The following is a 19,540-nucleotide window of genomic DNA, read 5'->3' as shown; positions in this document are numbered from 1 at the left end:
GTGTGACTGCTTGGTGTGATACTGTGTGTTATGATACTTCCTGGTGTGTTACTGCCTTGTGTGATACTGCCTGGTGTGATACTGCCTGGTGTGATACTACCTAGTGTGATACTGCCTGGTGTGATACTGCCTGGTGTGATACTGCCTGGTGTGATACTGCATGGTGTGATACTGCCTGGTGTGATACTGCATGGTGTGACACTGCCTGGTGTGAAACTGCCTGGTGTGTGACTGCATGGTGTGATACTGCCTGGTATGATACTGCCTGGTGTGATACTGCCTGCTGTGATACTGCCTGCTGTGACACTGCCTGGTGTGACACTGCCTGGTGTGACACTACATGGTGTGATACTTCCTGGTGAGATACTGCCTGGTGTGATACTGCATGGTGTGATACTGCCTGGTGTGATACTGCCTGGTGGGATACTGCATTGGGTGATACTGTCTGGTGTGATACTGCCTGCTGTGATACTGCCTGGTGTGATACTGCATGTTTTGATACTGCCTGGTGTGATACTGCCTGGTCTGATACTGCATGTTGTGATACTGCATGTTTGATACTGCAGAGTGAGATACTGCAGGGTGTGGTACTGCATGGCGTGATACTAAGTGGTGTGATACTGCCTGGTGTGATACTGCAGTGTGTGATACTGCCTGGTGTGATACTGCCTGGTGTGATACTGCCTGGTGAGATACTGCATGGTGTGATACTGCCTTGTGTGATACTGCATGGTGTGATACTGCATGTGTGATACTTCATGGTGTGGTACTGCCTTGTGTGATTCTACATGTGTGATACTGCCTGGTGTGTGACTGCGTGGTGTAGTACTGCATGTGTTATTCTGCCTGGTGTGGTACTGCCTAGTGTGGTACTGCATGGTGTGATACTGCATGGTGTGGTACTGCCTGGTGTTGGATTGCGTGGTGTGGGACTGCATGATGTGTTACTGCATTGTGTGAGATTGCATGGTGTGGGATTGCATGGGGTGGTACTGCATGTGTGATACTGTCTGGTGCGGTACTGTGTGGTGTGCTACTATGTGTTGTGCTACAATTAGTAATATAAATCTAGAAAACAAGAGGGAGGGGCCAGAAAGATACATTCAGAAACAATGACTTTCAACTTGGGGTTGTCACTTCCTCAAAATGTCAAGGAATGTGATCTGGCAGGATCTCTACCTCTGAAACTGTGTTGGCTGCCGTTTACAAGATTATTTACATACAGGTGATCCTTCAGTTTCCAATCATTTCCATTCTTACTTTTGATGTATGGCTAATGGGCATCTAGTTATCTGCATTTATTTATTGTCTTTTTTGAGAAGAGTAATGCATCAGCATGTTTACCATTAAGTGGGGCTGCTCTGCATTCTCTGACTTCCTCACAATCACCATTAGCATTTTGTATTTCTTGGCATCGTTTTACGCTTTCACTGCTTTTTTTCTACTGCTCTTTTGCATCTTATTTGCACCATTTCCACTTAGCTATTTTTTTAAGTCTGGTTTTGATAACCTTCATTGGCTTTTTTTCTGTTTCTTTACTTCTTTTCCACAAATCCTGCCTTCAAAAATTAATTTCTTTCTGCCTTCCTTCCATCCTTCTTTTGCTCATAAATAAACGGAGGGATAACAGCGAGTATAGGGCAGTGCAATTGTTCAATTCATGCCAGAAAGCATAGACAAAAATAAATTAAATTTTTTCAAAATTGGCACGCAGGGCTGGAGCAGAAAGAGAGACAGAATTGTATAAGGTATTAACTCACGCATGATGCTGAGACGGACAGAATTACTATGCTTTCTCATTTTACACTTACACAAACCAAATCTTAAGACGCTAAATTAAAGTACAGCCAGAAAGTGAATAGCAAACATGGGTGAAAGGGATACGTAAGAGAGAACAAACATTATTTTCCAAATTTTTCACCAGTTTGGAATTTATAATTGCCGGTCCTCACGCAAAAAAGGTTTTTGTCAATCTTATTCGGCTGTGACCTACGAACTCCGCTACTTCTGATTCAAGATTTCCACGATTTATTCAGTAATGAAGACCGCAGAAATGAAATACAATGTTTACAAAAATGTACTAATGAGCTCCCCCTCGATAAAAGCAATATATTCTCAAAGAGAATTAGAGTTCACTTTGCTGAAATGTGAATGTGAACCGTAGCGTTTATGAGACAGGAAATATGTTCCTCATCACTGATAGCTGCCTATGAAATCCATAGCCACAAAGAGTCCTTTCTAAACAGTTAATGCAAAATTGATACAGTTTGGCTCCATTTAAACCACAAGTCGGTGTTTTATGGCTTCCAAAATCCACATATGAGACTATCATTTTAAATCATTTGCTGTTAAGAAATGCATATTGAGCAAAAGATTGCAAATTATGTGGATTCTGTAAGGATATTAGTTTTTCATGTATGCGTTAGCAAAGCAATTTTAGCCAACATTCCAGGAATGTTGGTGAGAAGGGTTGTCAAGGCAGATAAAGCTGAGAGAGTTTGATGTGTGTTTCTGTTGGCCATCCGCTTGCATATTAATAGATGAGTTATGTTGGAAAATAAACCTGCCAGTTCCACTGACAAATTTCACACCCACTTTTCCTTCTAAAATGTCTAACTTTTGCAACTGTGACTCCAGAAAAACGTTGGGAATTTTAACATTTTTTGTGAAATAATCATATTAGTAAATACACCAAAAAAACTAGTCCATCAGAGAGTGGTTCCAGTGTATTGTTTTTCGTTGGCCAAACTGATAAATTTGAATTTCTCTTGTTTTGGGGTCATTGGGTAAGGAATGGGAAAAAGGGTTTGCTTTTAAAATGTAGTTAATTTTAGAAGGATTATATCAATTAACAATGAGGCAAAGTTAAAATTTGGCATGCTTTTGAATGATGTATACTTAAAAAATGCTGAGTAACAGTCCTGAGTGAATGTCATTTCTGAATGTGTCCTCCTATTTTTGCCCTTTTATATTATGAATTGTGTAGTAACCTGGGAGGTTATGAGTAACCTGATCCACCAGGTGGTGCTGTGGCAATTGCTCTCCTGAGTTAAGTCTGATCTGTACTGGGGTACTCTTTGTTTTTGCTGCCTCATGGCAGAAGCTTTTATGTGCAAGTGTTGATTAAACCATGTTACGGAGTTAACCGGTGTCCGTCTCCATCTATGGCCACCTCAAGATACCACATATGGTGACGAGAATAAAGGACGGAAAAGTTTTGGTGGATCAGTCATAGTTAGGGAATATTCGGAAGAGGTGCTCGGGTTGGTTAGCAAACTAGTCGGAAAAGCACGAGGCTAGGCCGCGGGAGTCGAAACGGAGTTTGATTTTTTGGCTGAAGTGACCGGACTCCAAGGATGGCAGGAACGGTAGGCTCCGTGGCACCTTTTGACAGCAAGTCGCAGTCTTGGGAGGCGTATATTGAAATACTGGGCCATTTCTTTATGGCAAACGTGGTGGACAGTGCTGAAAAGAAAAGGGCTATTTTACTGAGTTGTGTGGGAGCGCAAACCTATACACGGATGAGGAATCTGCTGAGCCCGGAGCAGCCAGGAGAAAAATCTTTTGACGAGTTGGTGAGTCTACTAAAGAATCATTTCAATCCGAAACCTAGTGAAATAGTACAGAGATGGAAATTCAATTCGAGGATTAGGAGGCCGGAAGAAAGCGTTACTGAGTATGTGGAGGAGCTTCGGAAGCTCGCACAGGACTGTAATTTTGGAAATGCGCTCACAGTCATGTTAAGGGACAGACTAGTATGCAGAGTTAACGACAACAGTATACAGCAAAGGTTGCTGTCAGAAGAAGGATTAACGTTTGAGACGGCACTTAAAAAAGCACAAGCCATGGAGACGGCTAACAAGGACATTAAGGACTTAAACAGTATGAGCAAGGAGAAATGGAGTAAACCAGTGGGAGGAGCTGTTTTCAAGATGGAAGCTGGCGCGAAAAGTCCACCAGTCGGGGTTGGGGATTGCTACCGATGTGGCGGGACGAGCCATTATGCAAAGGACTGCAGGTTTGCAAAGGCAAAGTGCCACAATTGTGGAAAAATAGGGCACTTAAAGAAAGTCTGTAAAAGGGCAGTGAGTGAGAGAAGCAGTGCTAAAGGGGCAAAGCATGCAAAAGTGGGGAGGGAGAAGTACACAAAGCGGGCAAATTACATACAAGAGGAGGAAGAGTCTCATGAGTCTAGTGAGGAGGTTTTCACTGTATACAGTATAGACACTTCAAGGCCCAATGTACCCCCTCTCACTCAGTATTTGATAGTGAACGGAGGTCAAGTAAAGTTTGAGATTGACACCGGATGTAGTGTAACCATAATGTCGCAGACTGAGTACGCCAAGCTATGGGGGGAAGCAAAAGTACCAGAGCTAGGTACATGCCCCATTAGTCTCAAAACCTACACAGGACAGAAGGTGGACATTTTGGGTGCGGCCGAAGTACAAGTGGAACACAAAGGAGTCAACAAAGAGCTTACGGTGGTAGTGGTAGCAGGGTCAGGGCCAAACCTGTTAGGGCGAGGGTGGATCAGTGAGTTGAGTGTGTACTGGCAGGCAATGAATAAAATGGAGGACAGTACAGAGGCACTGCAAGAAGTGCTGATGAAGCATGAGTTAGTGTTCAAGGACGAACTGGGCACCTTAAGGGGAGCCACAGCCAAGATTCATGTAGGCAGTGATGCCACGCCTCGTTTCTTTAAACCAAGGTCGGTACCTTTTGCAATGAAAACCAAGGTTGAGGCGGAACTAGATCGCCTGCTAAGGGACAAAGTAATAGAACCAGTGAAATTTTTAGACTGGGCGGCACCAATAGTCCTGGTATCTGTCAAGGGTCCGTGAGTATGTGTTGAAAGGCTGGCCAGATCACCGTGAGGGACCGGAGTTCGCGCCGTACAGACAGAGACAGCACGAGCTCAGTGTCCAAGATGGATGTGTGCTATGGGGAGCACGCATCATAGTCCCAGAGCGGGGACGCTCTACTTTGATGGAACAGTTGCATCAATCGCACCCAGGAATGACTAGAATGAAAGGACTGGCTAGGAGCTACCTGTGGTGGCCTAACTTGGATGCTGAAATTGAGTCAAAGGTAAAGTCATGCACTATATGTCAGGAACAGAGGAAAGCACCTGCCGGGGCACCACTCCATCCCTGGGAGTGGCCCAGCAAACCCTGGAGGAGAATTCACATAGACTATGCGGGACCTTTTATGGGCAAAATGTTTTTGGTGCTGGTTGACGCTCACTCAAAGTGGATCGACGTTTATCCAGTGAGCTCTGCAACGACTGATGCCACACTGAATTGTCTCAGGAACAGCTTCAGCACTCATGGTATTCCAGAAATGATTGTATCTGACAATGCACAATGTTTTGTTAGTGAAGGGAGCAAAGAATTCATGGTAAGGAATGGAACCACACATGTCACCTCGGCTCCATATCACCCAGCCTCAAATGGGTTAGCCGAGCGAGCCGTGCAGACTTTTATGGAGCTCATGAGGAAGAGCTCAGGTGACACCCTGGAGACCAAGCTCAATAGAGCCTTGTTTCGTTATCGTATAACACCCCAAGCTACCACGGGGCTTTCTCCGGCTGAGTTGATGATGGGGAGAAAGTTGCGGTGCACGTTAGACCTGATACACCCAGATCTCAAAAGCAAGGTTGAGACAAAACAAACAAACCAAAAAGCGTACCATGACAAACACACTGAAGCTCGCCATTTCGCCATAGGGGACTCTATGTACACCCGGAACTTCGGTTATGGACCTAAATGGATACCAGGACTAATCCAGGACATTACAGGACCTGTGTCGTACTCCGTGTTACTAGGGGATGGTCGAGGGGTTTGTCGGCATGTGGATCAGCTTTTCAGCCGGCAGCAGGGGGAACTGCCTCAGATGGAACAAAGGGCAGTAGAGGAGGCTGTTCCAGGACCCAGCACGGCTAATAAGGTGCCAGTGGACACTGGTACTGCCAGGCCACACCGGGACAGAGTAAAACCAACATCAGAGACTACTCCAATCTCAAGTGCGAATGAATCTGAGAATCCACCACAAGTGGAACTAAGATGTTCACAAAGGATTCGCAAGCAACCAGAAAGACTTATACAAACCTGTTAAATTAGTCAGAGGTTAACCATGGTTAGAGCATACTGGTTAATTGAAACGTAGTACCTAGTAAGGGTTATTGTTTAAGAATTGCATACGGCAATCTTAAGGGCGGAGGAGTATAGTAACCTGGGAGGTTATGAGTAACCTGATCCACCAGGTGGTGCTGTGGCAATTGCTCTCCTGAGTTAAGTCTGATCTGTACTGGGGTACTCTTTGTTTTTGCTGCCTCATGGCAGAAGCTTTTATGTGCAAGTGTTGATTAAACCATGTTACAGAGTTAACCAGTGTCCGTCTCCGTCTATGGCCACCTCAAGATACCACAAATTGTTAACAACAACTTGTATTTATATAGCACCTTTAACGTAGTAAAACGACCCAAAATGCTTCACAGGAGCGTAATCAGACAAAAATTGATACCCGGCCACATAAGGAGATATTATGACAGGAACTTGGTCAAAGACGTCGGTTTTACGGAGCGTCTTAAAGGAGAAGAGAGGGGTAGCGAGGGGGAGGGGTTTAGGGAGGGAATTCCAGAGCTTAGGAGCTAGGCGAGTGAAAGGACGGCTGCCAATGGCAGAGCAAAGAAAATCGAGGATGCGTAAGAGGCCAGAATTGGAGGAGCAGAGATCTCGGAGGATTGTAACTCATCACTATTACTCAGTTTATTTTTAGTCATGGATTTTTAGGTATCATGTCCACTTCATATATAGAACAGCACAGATTATGAAATTTCAACAATTATACCATAATGAAACACAAGATAGTTCCATTCAAGAGAGATCAGGCCTGAGTTTGCTTGCATTTTATGGGGCGTAATATTGGTGGAGGAACTCAGGTTTGGAGCATATATTGGGACGGAACCACTTTCATGCAGCCCTATTTTCAGGCTGCCAAAATTTCTGGCTCAGATTGTGGAAGGACACACCCTCCACCCCTCTTCAGCAGCCCAGAGATATAAATCGGATGGGTCGACATTAAGGGGTGAATTTTAGACTTCACCACCTTGGTGGTAATCCGGCGGAGTGGATCGTGCGACTTTGACAATGGGTGGGTGAGCCACTTCATCAGGAGGTGAAGACAAAAACTTAGCATCATATGTTCCCGTGCCTGTTATTTTCACCACTTTTGAACTCAGTGGGGACGTCTTGCATTTGGGAAAATCGGCGTTACCGGGGCGGCAAGGGTCTAAAAATGGAATCGGTAGTGCTTCCGTCCATTAACCCCAACGATCGTCCTCCTGCGGCCTTCATTGAGGCCTACCACTGAACAGCTCAAGCATCTGCCTGAAAAATGTGGTAGGCCTCTCTCCAATGCAAATCGGGGTTCTAATGAGGTAGTTAGAACCCAGATTGCAATTATAAGGGATCCATGGGTGGAGCTTGCAACACGCATATTCAGGACCACGTGTACTGGTGTTCCATAGAAAAGAATTAAACATTTTTAGTTATTAAAAATTTTTAGGGCTTCAGTTATGTGGAGAAACTAGAGAAGCTGGGATTGTTTTTCTTCAAGCAGAGAAGGTTAAGGGGAGATTTAGTAGAGGTGTTCAAAATTATGAGGGGTTTTGATAGAGCAGATAAGGAGAAACTATTTCCACTGGCAGAAGGGTTGATAACCAGAGGACACAGATTTAAGGTATTTGGCAAAAGAACAAGAGGGGAGAAGAGAAGACTTTTTTTACGTAGCAAATTGTTATAATCTGGAATGCACTGACTGAAAGGATGGTGGATGCAAATTCAATATTAACTTCCAAAAAGGAATTGGATATCTACTTGAAAAGGAAAAAAAATTACAGGGCTATGGGGAAAGAGCAGGGGAATGGAACTAATTGGATAGCTCTTTCAAAGAGCCAGCACAGGCACGATGGGCCGAATGGCCTCCTTCTGTGCTGTATGATTGGATGTATATGTAAATTGGTTCTTTGTGGAGCCGGATGGAGCAGGAATGCTGCTCCTGGCTCCACAAAAATACCGTGGGCCTCTATCGGCCTAGATTCACCCCGCCTCAGTATTGCCTCCCCACCCCCTAGAAAACCTACCTGCCGACGTCCCAACTAGCCGACATTCCTGAGGCCCAAGAGCGGCAGACTACGTCGGTATGCTTGTTGGCCGTCCACAACTCGCCTGCCAAATTCAAACGAGGAACTGGGCCTGAAAACCGCGACCGCCTCTTCGCCACTAGAACGGGCGGCCAGCCAGTCTGCCCGATGTACGCCACGCATGAAAATCGACCCCAAAGAGTCTTAACTTGTGGAGATAATTATCATAGCTCAATTGCTGGTCATGACGTGTCCTCTATTTCTACAACTTTTAGATCACTTACACTTAACACCCCTCAAAGTATGAGTTGGGTAAAATGTAAGTAAGTCATGGGAGCATTGATGAAACTATCAGGCCAGTAAGACCTAAAACTACTGTTTAACTCAGTTACTGGCATAATCCTAATTACAGAGTCAGAGGCCCAGCTCAATCAGTAAGAATTCTGCTTCCCACCACATGGTGCAGTGGCGGGTAATGGGTGGAGTGTCTATTAAAAAACAACTTAAAAGTGTAAGACAGCAACACACCAGCCCTTATTTACCATTCTGGAGATACTTCCAGTCTCTGAATCACAACCAATTAATTACAACTCACACACACCATGCTTGGCAATGTTTATTTAACCCTCTAATTACTAAAGAATGACAAACACTCAAAGAATAAACATAGCAAGATTATAGGCTTTGGAAGTTTACTCTCCCAATACTATAATACACTTCATAGTTCTGTGCCGGTTTCTATAAAGCTATTTTACTCCATAATATTCACCCCCAAAAAAGGACTGCATTGGTCAATTCTGGGCATTTATATTATAGAACCATTCAAGAAAAAACAATTCTGTATTACTCTCGGCTCCCAGTGTTTCAGAATGGGTCCCTTTTTTGTTGTGGGGTGAATTCCACAGCACTGGAGCAGAACCACAAAAAAAGAACTGTGTATTTGCAAGCTTGTACAAGCACAAATGTTTGAAAGTCGTGGTTCACAACTTTCAGTATCGCTAGGGAAGGTCGGTCGGTACAGGCCGGCAATGGGAATATCATATTGCTTGAGTCCGGGCAGGCTCTGAGTGCTGAGCCAGGGAAGTGGCAGCTGGCACTGGTGAAAGCAGTCTGCGTTGTCCCCTTGGTGCCGCCTCCGCCTCCTGAGGTGCTGAGCAAAGCCAGCAGTTTAAGTGGATTTTGGTGCTTCCCGAGGCCACTGTACTGCCACCAAAGTTGAAGCTTCTGATGGCAGCAAGCACTGTAAGATAGACTTGAAGAATGCCCCTTGGATGACGTGCAGTGAAATTTGCTTTAATTAGCGGATGATACTAAACTGGAGCAGAACGGTGAGTCAAGAGGAAGCAGCCAGGGACCTATGAAAGGAATTGGATAAAATCTGGAAAAATGGCTAATCAGTAGCAGATCAAATTCAATGCAGACAAATGCAAGGTGCTACACATTCAAAGGAAAAATGTATCTCAAGTATATTATCGATGATGTAGAAATAATTAAAGGTGAAGTGGAAAGGGATCTGGGAGTGCAAGTAGATTAAGAACTTAACGGGGCAGAATTTGTGGTTGATATGACAGTGTACTCTCACAGTACGCTGTCATACCACTTTTTGAAATGGACAGCAAGTTCAGGATTTCCACATGCGTTTGCGCCTACACTAAATCGCAAACTTGTGATCTGTCAAGTTCTGGCTTGACAGATCATCCGCTCCAACATTGAAATCCTAATTGCTGGCGCAGAGTTGGGCTAATTGTCCACCAACTGCCCAGCAACTACGCCAGAAAATTTTACGACTGGTGCAAACAGGTGCAGGAGCCTGTTTGCACAGCGTAACGCCTTTAATTATAACTCTCTTTGGCCTTTCAGCTTTAGAAAGGGTTCAAGTTTCTGAAAGTAACCTGCTCCCTACCCATTCATGTCTCCACCTCGCAGCACCCCTCCAAAAAAAACAGAAAAGTTGAGGAATTAATAGGATGTCTTGATTAAAAAAAACTGTTGGAATGTTATATTTTTGTTTCAAGACGTAATTTGACTCATTGATTACTTTCTCTAAAGAAATAAAAAAATATCATTGTATGTAGAGGGATAAAATAGAGGGCAACTTTGTTGGAATGATAGCAATGTAAAAAATGTTATAGCCGAGTATAAAAGTTTAGATAATTCGCGATTTTATTGCGGATCTGCTAGAAAATTCGAGTCTTTTCCCTTCCATATAAAAAAGTGCAATTGCATTCTGCCTGCAAAAGTTTGCAAATATATCTAAATATTCAATTCAATGTCAATATTACTGGCTCAGGATTAATAAATATGCAAATGAACTACTAGCCTCTAGGACTACAGTGCAGTAAACCAGAGGCGTTTTCTTAAACTCTGAAGGAATCAAACTCCTTACCATTCTCATCATGGTGGATGCACCAGGTACCTCAGAGCTTTATGCTGTGCTCCTGGGCTCTGTGACGCACCACACTGCACCCAACTCTGCAGCCTCTGACAACAGGTTTATGTGTGGGGCCTTGTACCAGGCAAGTGCGAATTCCTTTCGTAGGCCAGCAGCGTACTCCATAGCTACAACGCCGACCGCAATTTCAGGGCCAACATATTAATTCATTGTGGTGCAGCACTAAATAAAGGGAATAGATTCTTAATTTATATTGCTAGATCAATTGAGCATAATTCAGAAAATGTCGTGCTAAAACAGTTTGGGCCCTGGATGGACTGCGTCTTGAGTATTGCGTTCAGTTTTGGTCAGCACGTCACAAGGGAAGTGAAATGGAGATGGTACAGAAAATAGCCAAGAGGTCGATTCTTCACACTGAGTTGCAAGGAAAGACAAGGGAAACTAGGGCTTTTTAAAATTCATTCACGGGGTGTGGGCGTCGCTGGTAAGGCCGGCATTTATTGCCCATCCCTTGTTGCCCTTGAGAAGGTGGTGGTGAGCCACCTTCTTGAACCGCTGCAGTCCGTGTGGTGAAGGTACTCCCACAGTGCTGTTAGGAAGGGAGTTCCAGGATTTTGACCCAGCAGCGATGAAGGAACGGCGATATAATTCCAATTCAGGATGGTGTGTGACTTGGAGGGGAACTTGGAGGTGGTGGTGTTGCCACGGGGCTGCTGCCCTTGTCCTTCTAGGTGGAAGATGCCGTGGTTTTGGGAGGTACTGTTGAAGAAGCTTCGGCTTATTGCTGCAGTCCATCTTGTAGATGGTACACACTGCAGACTGCCGGTGGTGGAGGGAGTGAATGTTTAGCACTTTAGCCTTGATAGGATAGGACTGAGAGGGGAACTTATAGAAGTATAAAAATTATTAAACAGCATAAATAAGGTAAATCTGGAGTACTAAATCAATGTATGCCAGGCAAGTGGTATAGGCTAACATTATTGAAAGGACAATTTAGGACAGGTGTCAGGAAGAACATTTTTACACAAGTAGTGATATTTGGAATGGTTTTCCAAGCAGAGTAATGGAAGAAAAAATCTTATTTTTATTTAAGGTGCTAGTAGGTACTTGCATCGTGTTAAGGGAACACTGACTGGATGGTTCCCTGATGAGAGTAAACACATTGTAGCAATTACTCTTGTATTCTTTTTGTTATTCTGTGAGGGAATATTCTTGAGGGACTGGAATGAAAAGCAGCTAGTTATTATCACACCAATCCGAGTGTTTATTCGGACAGAACAGTGATGACAAGGATAAAGGACAGCACATTATTAAAAAGATGTATTATTGAACAGCTTTGTTACTTAGATTGTGGTCTACCTTGTCACTGGAGTTTTATTTTATCATGTCAACAATAGTTGAAAAAATCGGAGAGTATCGAATGAGGTCAGGCTGGAGTGAGTATGGAGAAAGAAAGACAAAAAACAATTACCTTTTGGGAGAGGTCTTTAAACAGCTGATTAGGCCTCTCAATGCCTGGAGAAAGTGGTTGCATTCTTCACCCATTTCTCCTTAAAAGTTGCAATTGGGGTCTTACACCAGGCGTAGGACCCCAATTTGCATATTTAAACAACCACCCGCCTGTTTTGCCCGGCAGTGCTGGGCGTCCGTTTAATTGAAGACCTGCCTTAAAGTTGATTCACGTGGCCAGATGGGCGCACAAGGATCCCACCAGATTTTCAATTGCCTGTCACCCGTTTTGCAGATGTAAGATGAGGGCAAGATCAGGCTCAGCTGGGAATGCTTTTTTTTTATTCATTGATGGGATGTGGGCGTCGCTGACTGGCTAGGCCTGCATTTAGTGCCCATCCCTAATTGCCCTTGAGAAGATGGTGGTGAGCCGCCTTCTTGAACCGCTGCAGTCCATATGGTGCAGGTACACCCACAATGCTGTTAGGAAGGGAGTTCCAGGATTTTGGCCCAGCGACAGTGAAGGAACGGCGATACAGGTCCAAGTCAGGATGGTGTGTGGCTTGGAGGGGAACTTGTAGGTGGTGATGTTCCCATGCGTCTGCTGCCCTTGTCCTTCTAAGTGGTAGAGGTTGCGGGTTTGGAAGGTGCTGTTGAAGGAGTTTTGGCGAGTTGCTGCAGTGCATCTTGTAGATGGTACACACTGCAGCCACAGTGCGCCGGTGGTGGAGGGAGTGAATGTTGAAGGTGGTGGATGGAGTGCCAATCAAGCGGGCTGCTTTATCCTGAATGGTGTCGAGCTTCTTGAGTGTTGTTGGAGCTCATCCAGGCAAGTGGCGAGTATTCCATCACACTCCTGACTTGTGCCTTGTAGATGGTGGAAAGGCTTTGGGGAGTCAGGAGGTGAGACACTCGCCGCAGAATTCCCAGCCTCTGGCCTGCTCTTGTAGCCACGGTATTTATATAGCTGGTCCAGTTCAGTTTCTGATCAATGGTAACCCCCAGGATGTTGATAGTGGGGGATTCAGCGATGGTAATGCCATTGAATGTCAAGGGGAGATGGTTAGAGTCTCGCTTGTTGGAGATGGTCATTGCCTGGCACTTGTGTGGTGCGAATGTTACTTGCCACTTGTCAGCCCAAGTCTGAATGTTGTCCAGGTCTTGCTGCATATGGACACGGACTGCGTCAGTATCTGACGAGTCTCGAATGGTGCTGAACAGTGTGCAATCATTAGCGAACATCCCCACTTCTGACCTTATGATGGAGGGAAGGTCATTGATGAAACAGCTGTCAAATAGCCTACCGACACTCACTGTCAAGGTGTACACATGAATAGTGGGCATTTGGATGAGATACTGGACGGCAATTGATGTCTGTGGGGAATTAACATCAGCAGATGAGGAGGAGAGAAAATTGGTGATATTTAAAAAAAAATTTAATTATAGTCTTGTAAAATCTACTTGAAGCATTAAAATCATATATAATTAAAATTAATTGAAAATCATGTAGATATTGTTAAATCCTTGTATTCTTAAAGTTGCCTGGTGCAGGCGTCAGATACTATAAACAGCAGGCTCACAATCTCAGTCAAGCAGGGCGGGCAAGACACTTCCCCAGAGGGAAAATGGTCCAAGTAAGAGAAACAGCATGCTCGATATTTTTTGAAACTCTTGCAGCCTGAGATTTTATCTCATGAAATTCATGTTTTTGCAGAAACCTGGTTGTCATTGCTCCTTTCTGGATTTCAAGCACCTGAAATCGATGCTATTTCATGTAAGGAACAAATTGAAATCTTTGGTCTAGAAATTCGGTGCATTTGCGCCTCTCGTTAGGAGCGCTAACGGGTCGCAAACGACTTTTCGCCCAGGCGCGGCGCCGCTAACAACTCCCGCTAACTTCAGCAGGAGTTTAGCGGCAGTGGTAACCGGTTGCGCCCTGCTCCGCTGCGCAGGCGATGACGACATCATCAACCGCGTGCAGCGACCCATTTTTGCCCCGCCTTCAAAATTGGCCCACGCCCCCTGAATCTGCACCAGGCGGCGGGAAAGGAGCGGCAGGAGGATCGCGGGGCACTAACAAAAGGGGAGTTGGTGGGTGGGGAAACAAAAATCGGCCAAATTACTTGTCGCAGCCTGTTGCGTCTTTGAACGTGGGGTCCTCTTGAGTGCCAGGCTGCTGGCATGGCACCCCGCTCCCTGGTGGTCCAGGTATGGCCCCGCAGAGTTGTGGGCTTGGGCCCTCCCTTTTAGTGAGGGAAAGAGCCCTTCCATGCGGCAGCGCTACGTGGACCAGTGCGTAGCGCTGCAGAACACACCGCCCCAATATTCGGGGTTAACGCTCTAAGAAGGAAGTGGAGCACTTGATTTAGCGCTCCACCTCCCTCTTGGGGCGCTAAAACTGAATTTTGCGGTCACCAGCGCTAATTAACGCCGAGCGCTAAAGTTATCGCCCAAGTGATGTTAGTGCCCCAAAATGGTCGATACCGAATTTTTCCTCCTATATATTATACACATGTACCTGTTTGCTCTGGGTGTTTACAGCCTGCACTGTATTTTCATTCTTTTTTCTACTTTAAAATATGCAGTTTTTCATTGTTTGCTTGTCACTTGGCATTTTACTCTATATCCCATTTATTTACCTGTAGAGTTTGCAGACAAAAACTGCAGTAATTTTACGGGACTGAAAAACAGTGGCCTAGAAATTCACTTTGGGCCCGCCAGCTGGCGTGCGCCCAAAAGTTAGCGCTGAGCACGGAGTCAGTTGCGCCCGTCAGATTCAGTTTTTGCGCCCCAAGTCGGAACCGGGTGCTATTCCAGGGTGTGCCCGCCCCCGCTTGGGGCGCTGAAACTGAATTTCAGCGCTCTAGGCGCCGCTGCGCCACCCGCTGCGGAGCGGCAGGTTGCGGTACTGCAGGCCTCCTCCTTCTCTTAAGGGGGAGGTGCCTGCAACGGGGAGATCGCCGCTGGATAGTGCCGGCAAATGAGCCCGGCACCACGGAGAAGTGCCGGGTTCGCGGAAAGCAGCCGGCAATGCCGCGGGGGGGGGGGGTGGAGGAGGCCGGGGAAGGAGGTGCGGGCAGGCGGCCGCCGAAAAAGCGGCCAGCCGCACCTCCACCTTAAAGCGCCCCACTAAGGCTACAGGACGGCCCCGTTTTCTGATCGCTGTTTGCGGCCGCTGCGGAAGAGGCGGCCGCAACTAAATATGGCGGTCGGGCCGGTAGCGGGGCGGTAGCGGGGCACTGCGCACACCGATGACGTCATCGGTGGTGGCACAGCGCTACTGGCTAACGCCGCCATTACCGCAGCGCTGAATATCGGCGAAAGCTCAGCAAGTGGCGCAAAAGCCCTCTTTGGGCGAAAACTGGGCGCAAAGCCTACTGAATTTCTAGCCCAGTACGTATTAAGTGATAACTTTTCATTAGTCTTTGGTTTGGAAGTATCGGTGGTTCATTTTCCAAACTGGTCAGGATCAACTCCCATGGAAACAATTTTAAAAGCACGTTGAACTAAAAATTATTTTTTGAAAGCTAAAGTACAATGATATAAAGATAATCTTAAACTTGAGCAAGTTTGCATTGCCTGAACCACAGGAGCATGAATTTGTGGACACCACCACCCAGTTTTAGGTTTGGTTGAACCAGCGGAAATGGTTTTGAATGTGACAAGGTAATGTGATTGATGTAGCCTCACCCTATTCCTTCACTTACCCCGGATGTCCTGTGGCGCACTGACTAGTTGCTTCATGTAATTCTAAGGCTTTTGTTCATTCCTGCCAACTCCAAACACCCAGGCAGACTCATCATTTAATGGTTTCCCAGTATTAAAATTGATAATTTTATACATTTAATTTCACTCTGACTGCTACCTTGTAGGAACTAATTATAGTAATGTTTGGTTTCTAGGTCGCAGGGTGACTAACCTTTTTCCTAGTTCTCAAGCTTCAACGTGACTAACTATCTTATGGCTCTGTATGCATCAGGATCTTCCACTTTCCAAGTCTCTTACTTTTCGTTTCCCAAATTTTGTACATTAGTTCCTCACCTTTATCTACTCCAATCTCACGGCTTGCTCCCAGATCAGATCTCACCCAGCTTTTCTCACAGACATCAAAGGTTTTCTCACCTTTTAAATTTTAAACCTCAGACATTTAATTGTATTTCTAGCCCCAGCCTCTGGCTCCACAGTAATCCTATTGCAAAGACTCATTGAACACCTTAAATGCTGTGCAGCATTCTCAAGATCAATTTTTATTCTCCAGGGGGGGGAAAAGCTTAATCTTATGGAAGACATTCACGTTTGATCTTTGCAGCTCTCCATTGGTTTTATTTGGTGTAATAGTGAGACTAAAGGAAGACTGAAGCAGATTTTATTTTCTTCTCCAACATGCAGTTGGTTCATGTAATGTATGTACCTTTTAAGGGGAGAACTACTTTTTACAGCTCCTGTATACTGCAGTACCGGCAGTGACCACACCTGTATATAAACCCTGAGTAGGGATCTGTACAGATAGTTCTAAAGTAACCCTCATTCAGTAAACACCTGTTGATCGTTCCCTGCCGTCTCTTGTCTAATTATTGAAGGACATAACATCAAGATACACGGATCTAACATTGGCGACGAGTAGATTCAAACCTACCTGCAACTCTGCATCACCTCCCAGGGATTCGCTCCTGGAGAACAGTGGAAGAAAGCCAAGTCCAGAAGCACGGGCGTCGACCACGGGAAACCGCCCAGTCATCCAGCGGAGATTTGAGCATCGCAGGGGAGGCTGTCGAGAGCCAGGCTTGGTTCTCCAGTCACGGTGGTTCAGCGAAACGGGCTGGCAACAGGTACTGCGCAGAACCTTCCCGGACAGTGGCGGCTAGAGCCGACCGACGGCACAGAAAAAGTCCGAGCAGCGTCGACGGAGGAGAGAGAGAGGGTAGAGCGCACAGGGCGCAGCCGGTGTTCAGGACCGAGCAGCATCAACGGATGAGAGAGAGCAGAGCGCAGCCGGTGTTCAAGGGCCGAGCAGCGTCAACGGGAGAGAGAGGCGCGCAGGAAAATGCGCAGAGCACAGCCGGTGTTCAAGGGCCGAGCAGCGTCAACGGGGGAGAGAGGTGCGCAGGAAAACGCGCAGAGCGCAGCCGGTGTTCAAGGGCCGAGCAGCGTCAGCGGGGAAGAAAGGAAAGCGCGGGAGACGCCATTTTGAGCTGCAGCGGGGAAGAAGGGAGAGCGCGGGAGACTCCATTTTGAGCCAGTCTACCCACACCCAGGGATGCCGAAGAGTGGCAGTGTCACAGCGTTTGACAATGAAGTCGAAGATTGGATGACATATGTCGAACGCATAGAAGTGTACTGCAAGGCGAATGAAGTGCCAGATGACAGGAAAGCGCTGGTATTGTTGAATTCAATGGGTGCAAAAACGTATGGCTTACTGCGAAACCTAGTAACCCCAGAGAAGCCAGTGGAAAAGGATTTTGAAAACATAGTGTCAATCCTACAGGACCACTTAAACCCCACACCGCTGCTGATAGCAGAAAGATTTAAGTTTCACAAAAGGAACCAGCATAAAGATGAAAGTAATGCTGAGTATTTAACGGAACTGCGCAAGCTATCGAAACACTGCCAGTTTGGAACGGGACTAGCAGATACTTTAAGGGACAAGTTTGTGTGTGGGCTTCAAAGTGAAGGAACCCAGAAACGGCTTCTATCAGAAAAGGATCTTACGCTGGACAAGGCTTTCAGCATTGCAGTATCACACGAAGCAGCAGCACAGGGTGCGGCAGAGATACAATGGAGACCGCAAGAATATGGCACAAATGAAATGTCATTCGGAACAGTGAAGTGCTATCGCTGCGGCAGAACAACACACGACCATAAGGATTGCTGGTTCAAGGACAAAGTGTGCAGACAGTGTGGAAAAGTAGGACACATAGCAAGAGTCTGCAGGTCAGGAAAGAAAACCAGCAGCAAGAAATCTCCACAGGGGAAGTACAAGAAGGTACATAAGGTGACGGAGAGTAGTTCAGACAAACAGAAAAGTGATACAGACTCTGGAAGCAAGGAGCTGGGTTGTCTGAAACTACATAATATGATCAAAACGGAGGATCACCAAACTATCTGGGTCATGCTCAAGATAGCAGGAGTCCAAGTGAAAATGGAATTGGACACAGGATTAGCATCAGCTCCGGCTATTTGGCAAAGGGCAATGGATCAAGTCCTGCAAGGGATTCCAGGGACCCAGTGTTATTTGGACGACATCCTGGTCACGGGCGAAAATGACAGTGATCACCTCGCCAACCTGGAGCAGGTGCTCACTAGATTGAAGGAATATGGGCTACGAGCTAATCGCCACAAATGCGAGTTTTTCCAGAAGCAGATCTCGTATTGTGGCCATGTCATTGATAAAGAGGGGTTACATAAGTCCCCTGAAAAGATTGAGGCAGTAGTCAAGGCTCCAGCACCGGAAAATGTGTCACAACTGAGGTCGTTCCTCGGGCTGGTGAACTACTACCATAAGTTCTTGCTGAATTTGTCTACAGTACTACACCCACTGAACACCCTACTGCAAACGGGGGTACCATGGAAGTGGAGTGACGAATGTAAACGTGCTTTCCAGAAGAGCAAAGCATTGATCACATCAAAAGAGGTGTTGGCTCATTTCAACCCAGCACTACCAATTCGGTTGGCGTGTGATGCATCACCCTATGGCATTGGAGCGGTGCTGTCGCACAAATTCTCGGACGGCTCGGAGAGGCCAGTAGCCTTTGCGTCTCGGTCACTAACCTCAGCCAAGCGTAACTACGCCCAGATTGACAGGGAGGCCCTCAGCCTAGTGTGGGGAGTGAAAAAGTTAAATCACTATCTGCAAGGGCAGAAGTTCACCTTGCTGACTGACCACCAACCACTTGTCTCCATCTTTAATCCAAAGAAGGGCGTTCCGGTGATGACTGCGCAACAGCTACAAAGATGGTCCCTTTTCTAGGGGCGCACCAATATGAAATCGAGTATAAGGGCACGAAACAGCATGGAAACGCTGATGGGCTATCACGCCTGCCACTGCCTACTGCGGAGGAAGCACCAGCAGTGGATCCTGTCGAAATATTTCATTCGACTATAATTGAATGCTTGCCAGTAACTAACGCTGGTATAGAGAAGGAGACCCAAAATGACCCGACACTGTCTCGGGTATATGTTTTGACGGTGAAGGGATGGCCAGCACATGGCGACTCACTGTTGCCAGCATTCTCATCCAGAAGAGAACAGCTGTCAGTATGCCAGGGGACATTGATGTGTGGATCCCGAGTGGTAATTCCACCCAGGTTAAGGGAGAGATTGCTCAATGAGCTTCACGAAGGTCATCTGGGAGGGGTGAAAATGAAAAGCCTTGCTAGGGCTTATGTGTGGTGGCCGGGGATCGATCAGCAAATCGAGGATCTGACAAAGAGCTGCTCAGGATGCCAGAAGGCCCAAGATGCACCACCACATGCCCCTCTACACCCATGGGAGTGGCCCTCATCTCCATGGCAACGGGTGAATATTGATTTTGCTGGACCATTCATGGACTCAATGTT

Source organism: Somniosus microcephalus, chromosome 2 (genome assembly GCF_052327205.1).
Source record: "Somniosus microcephalus isolate GS21.2 chromosome 2, FLI_Smic_1.0, whole genome shotgun sequence".
Classification (NCBI taxonomy): Eukaryota; Metazoa; Chordata; class Chondrichthyes; order Squaliformes; family Somniosidae; genus Somniosus; species Somniosus microcephalus.
Note: the sequence above shows the minus strand (reverse complement) of the source record.